We start from the raw sequence: 7,455 nt of genomic DNA, 5'->3' as shown, positions 1-7,455 counted from the left end.
TAACATCAAGGGACATAACTCCTTCACAAGATGGTGAATATTTTGAAGTAAATGAAATGAAATGAAATGGGGTTTAACGTCCTACTGTTCTGCTCCTATACTGGGCTAATGAAGACGGGCATACGCCATACAGTGTGCTATGAGGGAAATTTTGCCCGGGCAGCGGCACTATCGCCTACTCTTTTATCGAATTCAAACTGCCAGGGGATCTTTTACGTGCATTTCAATATATACACGGGACCTCAGTTTTTCGTCTCATCCGAAGAACTAGACAGCTGTCCTTGTCAGGCCCTCCGCCCTGCATCACTGCCAAGGGGAAACCGCGCCGGAAAATCTGGATGAACTTTCTCGGCCAATGCAGGGCCCGACCTCCTGGCTAGCGAGCCAGCGTCTTACCCACTTAGGAACGTGATCCCCCATATTTTGAAGTGAAATCACACTTCTTTGATGGAGAGAACAACAGTTTTATTGCTGCTTTGGATATATTTTGGAACGATAATAATAGACTTTATAATACTAGAAATTATTTGGTGTTTCCACGCTGTTGTACAAAACATTTCAAGAAATAGGAAAACAATTGTTGGTGTGGTAGATTTGTTATTGTTTGGGGTAAGGCAGTTTTACCATATTTTTTTAGAGCAAACGTACACCGTGGTCTACTTATTTCGTCTAATTAGTAAAATAATATGTACCTGATTAGACATAATAACAGTGTAGCAATAATATTTTCAGTAAACTGATAGTGAAAAAACGTCAATCAGTCAGCTGAAATATTGCTAGCCGGATGTGGACAGTATGGTTGATAAGGCATGATTGTTCTACAACTTGAAAAGTATGGCGATTATTTAGGGCGTTAATGTTTTTTATTTAATTATTTCTGTAGTTTTGTAATCGGAGTCCAGCTTTAAGGAAGTTGAAGCACTTGATTAAAGGTGAATTTGGGGCAGTTGTTTCCCCTTCTTGCGCGACATATCTCGATATCTTCGGTTATTTCATTCAGTATTCAAGTTACTGTATATGTTGACCTGTGTCCTTCACCACTGACAAGTGTAAACCACGTCATAAAATCCCGATGAACACCTCCGGGTTAGCGAGCCAACGTCTTACTCACAATAACGAGTAACTCATTCTTCAAGAGATGGTCACTGTTAAGATCGGTCGAATTATTTCTCTAACGTAAATCATTTATTTAAGTGAAGCCTGCATCATTACAGACCCTATCCTATACATACGTACAGCACAATAGAAGCTTACAGCTGGCCCCCAGATCTATTCACTTGGTTTGATATTTGTTGTTTATTTCTTGCAATGTCTTCCCCGTCCCGTTGTTTGTCTTATCGGTTTTGATTTGCCACCCAACCTCTGCAAGTAATAAACAACAACCATATGTATATATATATCAATTCAAGTAAAATTATCCGGGAGTTAGCCGTAAGCATTTACTGGCCTGTCTATCTTCATTAGACCATTTCATTTCCACTGCGCTGTATAGACCGGGCTTGTAATAATTTTATTCAACAATGAAAACAAAAACATTAAATTACAAGAAAAACGTAATGCGAAACATCAGCTGTACATATCACCGTAATGCAATTGTAGAAATCATTTGCCGAGTTGCAATGTACGATGAGCAATGAACGGTGCTCGTTTATATTGATATCATGCGTTGACAGTTGTACTGTGGGTCGTCTGTTCTTTTTATTTATGCTGTATGGACTTCGCATTTACAGCATTAGTTATCTAATAGAATGTTGCGTTTACATAGACATCCCGAATATTATCGCGAAAAAATCCAGAAATCCCTTCAGTTACAACACATGTAAATAACCACCAACATGTCTACCATGTTTTTGCTAGAACTACCATATTTTGAAAAATTCTAAGTCTGAAAAGTTCTAAGCCTGATCACATGGTTGACACAAACTTTTCTCACCAACAAGTACAATCATTGAATGAATCATAGACATAAGAACTACAACTGTAGTATTATTATTGTCTTCGTAGTTCGTACCAGACCATGTTGTGAACCTACCCATTGAAATCACCAGAAATAGACAAAAATGACTCTAAATTCATAAGTTCTGCTATAGAAATGGTGGTTATAACTATAGTTTTCTATCGAACTATCTTGTATCCTCAAGCCACTACGGTAATAAACAGTGTCTGAGCAGAACATGTTCAAGGTATTGATATAATGAGTTTGATCAATCCCAACCAACTTGAAACAAAGTTATCGTGTTCCATAACTTTACCCCCCCCCCTCTCTCTCTCTCAAAGAGAGTGTAGGTCCACTAAACCGATACTAATTCACCAGCTAAAATGGCTAGGTATGCAAAAAGCATAAGAATTGTGTCAATGGATAGAATCCAAATGAAAAGAATAACCCATACCTGTATACGTTGTAAGAATAACCTCATGTTTCAATGCGAAAATAAAACTATGAAGAAATACTCGAAGAATATCCCCTGGATATATATTCGAAGCCGTCCCTATGTTCCTGAACCACCGACTGCGCGCGAGTTTTACAACATCTGGACGTTGCTAGATTACTACTACTACCTGGTGTTTTAACGCCCGCTTCCCCAGAAGAGATATCGCAGACAAGCTAGATTACTTACTTAGTTAGTTGTATTTTACGTCCGCTTTCACTGAGGTGATATCGCAGATTACTTCACAATTCCCGAACTTATAGCTACGTTTTCTGCAGACACGTGAACAGTAGCACCCAATTGGTATTTTACGACGACCGAGGAATCATAGACTCACCAGATGAGCCGCCCAAAGCTTTCAGATCGCAAGTTATTCCGGTATAGCAAAACCTGGAGAGATCATTTTAACGTGACAGGTTTACAAGTGTTTTTAAAATTCTTTTTACTACCTGTCCATGAGGAGGACAATCTCTGTTTTGGGGGTGGGGTGGGGGCTGAGGCTATTTGCCCGAAAATATTCTTTTTCGGCTGCATTTTTAGAATAAATCAATCATTAACTAAAACGAGTTTTCTATAAAATGTTATTGCACGAGGTCTTAAGTATTATAGTATTAAAAACCATGAATATATGCCCAATATTACTATTATCCCCCAAGGTGAAAATCAAAGAATATTGTCGGTGGTCAGGTAAAAATATAACCGGGATTATTAAGATACGAGGGCTGGATGAAAATTTCTTGCAAGGGATGGTGGATCCCGGTCAGGAAGAAAGTTTCTTCAGCCACCCCAAAGAACATTGTAAATGGAAATCTTTTCAAACAAATCTATCTCTGCAAAATATATATATATTTTTTTGAGTAGGGTACTATTTCTTGTAACATTAAATTTTGTATTGCTTGCAGGCAGTGATACATTGATTAATAAAACCATTTTTAAAAATTAATCACTGTAATTTATTATTAATTAAATGAAAATTTTATTAAATATCCGAAATTTGTAATCGTTATGTTTTTATAAAATATTCCTTCATTATAAAGCCCTGTAGAAGAATATTTTTCAAGTTTAGTTTTATTTAAAACACTGATCAGATAACCATTATTCAGTATATTAATTTAATCCTTACAAATATAATATACAGTTTCCGTACATTTCAATTCACACAACATTCCATTAACAATTAATGGAAAACCCCGTTTACATTCTTAGAAAACTCGCGCGCAGTCGGTGGTTCAGGAACATGGGGACGGCTTCGAATATATATCCAGGGAATATTCTTTGAGTAATTCTTCATAGTTTTTTTTTCGCATGTAAACAAGAGGTTATTCTTACAACGTATACAGGTATAGGTTATTCTTTTCATTTGGATTCTATCCATTGACACAATTCTTATGCTTTTTGCATACCTAGCCATTTTAGCTGGTGAATTAGTATCGGTTTAGTGGACCTACACTCTCTTTGAGAGAGAGAGAGGTTTAACATTCACTCGACACAAACTAGGTCATTTCGGGACTAACACATGGTCATGGTTGGGATATAGTGGTCATGGGTGAGATATTTTAATATTCAAACTTGACAGTGTTCGATCATGCGCATTTTCCACTAAGGCTAAGCAGAGATAAACAATTTGATTGGCCGAGACTTTGGAACACGATAACTTTGTTTCTAGTTGGTTGAGATTGATCAAACTCATTATATCAATACCTTGAACATGTTCTGCTTGGACACTGTTTATTACCGTAGTGGCTTGAGGATACAAGGTAGTTCGATAGGAAACTATAGTTTTAACCACCATTGAATGAATTTAGAGTCATTTTTGTCTATTTCTGGTGATTTCAATGGGTAGGTTCACAACAGTCTACAAGTACACGAAAGTAACTAAAATGGCGTGTGCATCATGTACCCCGAGAAAGTTACCAGAAGGGAAGATGTATCATGTCTCCGTATTATACAATCACCATGAAGGACCAGCAAGTAAACGTGATGAGGATCAGATTAATTCTTACAACTTCGTGAAATTACTTGAACAGAAGTTAAATGGCTTGCAATTTACGAAATTGAATTATTTCGATAATTTGTTACCCGGAAGAAATAAGTTCGCCAATCCCTTAACGATGATAAAGGATTCGGAACGTGTGGTTATGGTTTTAACTGAAGGGTACATGGAAAACGCCTTCAATACCTTTGCGCAACAAAACAACGTACTGGCAGCAGTGAAAGAAGGTGTACTCAATTCTGCCCGTTGCCTTAGGTCTTTCCAAGAAAGAGGACATAAAACCAGAACTAGGATTAGACACCGCAAATGTTTTGTTTTTTGAGGCCGACTGGAAAAATGATAAAGAATCCTGGAGGATGTTAACAAAAGCGTTCGTCCAAAACACGTCATTCTCAACAATTCGCCGCTCAGGTAACAGCTTTTCTTATATCACTTGCCACTGTAATGCGTTCGAAAATATTGTAACATCAAACTTATACCAATCAATGTGTTGCAGAAACTCCCTTCTCCTTGAATTGTGGAATAATTATGTTGTTTCAACGACACAACTACACATATATTTAAATCGTTTAATGACACATATCTAAAATTTAAATTGTTTAATAAAACCCTAAAAAACTAGCAGTAATTAGTTGACTCCGTCTTCTGGTTGATGAAATAGCTTTTCGTACTGTAAATTGTCATCGGTATCCCTATTTTAGAGATAATTCCATAGCTATCAAATTAAACTGCGGAAAGAGATTGGTGCCTTTTTTATACCGTACGTTTTTACCTTCTAACATGACTGGTCATTTGACAGTATGAAAATGATATCTTTTCAGCCGACTTAGTAAATGTTAATAGCCTTTCAAAAGAGATCAACTGCACTTACATAGTTTGCACATCTCCACAATATTATTTGCCAGAAATAGGAACTGATACTCAAATACACGGCGAGCCCCACTCACTATATTGGCGGAATCACCCGTTAAATAAAGAAACATTATAATAAAATTCAGAGTTGCAATAACCAATGTGATGTAGTACAAAGGATTTTATTTTGGCAGCAAAAACATTAGGGCGAGTAAATCTAAGTAACCAAGATATGTAAACCAAGTATGTTAGTATAAGCTTATGTCTAACTGAAACCGCTAATGGACGAATACTCACACTCATGGATTTTTTCTTGTGTAAACAATATTTTATTACAAATGGATGAAAACGGATCTGGGAACAGACATCGCCTATAATACTCAATTCCCTTCAAGGCTCGGCAAACGTTAATGTGACATTTAAGTCACACGACTGGTGACGCTGCTGGTAGCCCAGGTGTTATCTTCTATCCAGTCGCCGTCGGATTCTTTTCATTTTGAGGAATTCATAAAGCCAAAATAGTTTATTGTAATTGGTATTGAGAGTCAAAATGCTCTTAATCGGCGCTACAGTAAACTATCAGAAACATTGGTCTATCCTTAGCTAAATACAATAAATGATATTAGTGTGATGATGACGATGATGATTTTATTAATCTTTATAGTTCAAGAGACCAACAAAGCGAATGCAGAAGATCTTGAAACAGACCATCCTTCACTTTCTGGTTCTACGGACAGAACAATCAAATCACGTAAGTTTTAATAGGGGGTTGGGCTAGCACCTTGCTATGAGTTCATGGGTCTATTAAAGATTGTTATATGGCCTACGCTCCTATGGGAAATCTTAGCAATTACAGTAAATGCAAGGTTGCGAATTACTGAATTAGATTACCAAGTACTAACGCGCTAGTATCGTTGCCCATATCTTGTATGTTAGGTATTAGAATAATAATTTGCCAGTTGTCGTATTTCATTATTCAATTCACGTATTCTCTTTTATCTATTAATAAGAAATTTTAATTCCACACTAACCAGGCAAATTCAAGAGGAACATAAAAGAACCTTTAGGAGACAAAATTCTATGTTGGGTGGTCGGAAAACAAAAAAAGACAGCATAGCACACTACATGGCATTATGAGGTATGCTCGTCTTCAATAGTCCAGTAAAATATTATATATTTTTATTTCATATTAAATCCCTCAGTCATCTTAACCCATTTGTAATCTCGTTTTTATTCCAGGTTTTCGCAAGTTTGTGGATTTTATTGTTTTTTTACCACAGTTTCTGGACCCAGGACAATATGTTTAAATATTTTATACACCTATAATCTCCGTCTATAATTAAACGGTCTCAAATAAATGGCGGCCAATGTATATCATACATTTTATTGTATTGAAACTTAAAGGAGCTAAGTCGCTAATATTTGTGACTTAGAAATTGACACAAATTTGTCGCAACGCATACTATAATGTAATATGAATGTATATAAATTGATTTACATTCAAACGTTTCTGTTTTACTGTAATTTTTAATCAATTAGGTTCGGCGAAATACGCCAGTATTCTCAATCGATTTTCAATCTCTAGCGTCTGGTTATTCCAGTCTACGCCGATATTATTTATTGGGCTTGCTCTCCAGATAAGAATGTAGGGTCACCGTTTGACATGACTTGTGGAATATGCCTAGCCTCGTTTTTCGAGTCCCTTATTACAAATAGCGCTGAAACGCATTATGGTACACGAATAGGTTTATTTTCTCTTAAATATTGGATATCAGAAGGCCATCTTTTCCCGGTAAGATCACAAAATCAATATTGATTTAAACCGACAAATAAATTCTGTTTTCAATGTCAAAGATTTTGGATGATATTGAGTTAGAGACTTAGCTACTTTAAACCTTTAATTTCTTCGTTAAAGTATTACATAATTTCATCTAGTTACACCTGTCTAATATCTGCAATGATTTATAATAAACACACAAAAACAATTTAATACTGTTTATAGTTTTAAATATCACCTAATCGTGATACTGTCAGTGAATAAAATGGTGTTGAAGCAGTGCTCCTCTTGGATCTTAACGACCACTCTTCCCATTTCGGTACTAACATTTGGTTCAAATTTACTTAATAATTCTCTTTTGCGCAGGGGTCATTAACAGTGGGTTGGGGGCAGGGGCAACGAGG

At 36.3% G+C, this 7,455-nt stretch overlaps 1 long non-coding RNA gene across 1 annotated transcript; it reads left to right on the top strand.

Annotated features, from left to right (window-relative positions):
• Positions 1–5,475: 5,475 nt before the first annotated feature.
• Positions 5,476–7,264, top strand: LOC126814720 (uncharacterized). Its single transcript, XR_007677734.2, has 2 exons — positions 5,476–6,025; positions 6,514–7,264. It is a non-coding gene; the product is annotated as an uncharacterized LOC126814720 (long non-coding RNA).
• The last annotated feature ends 191 nt before the right edge of the window (positions 7,265–7,455 follow it).

The sequence above is a fragment of the Patella vulgata genome, chromosome 3 (genome assembly GCF_932274485.2).
Source record: "Patella vulgata chromosome 3, xgPatVulg1.2, whole genome shotgun sequence".
NCBI classification, from domain to species: Eukaryota; Metazoa; Mollusca; class Gastropoda; family Patellidae; genus Patella; species Patella vulgata.
The sequence above is the reverse complement of the archived record's forward strand: the minus strand, read 5'-3'. Positions and strand labels throughout refer to the sequence as shown.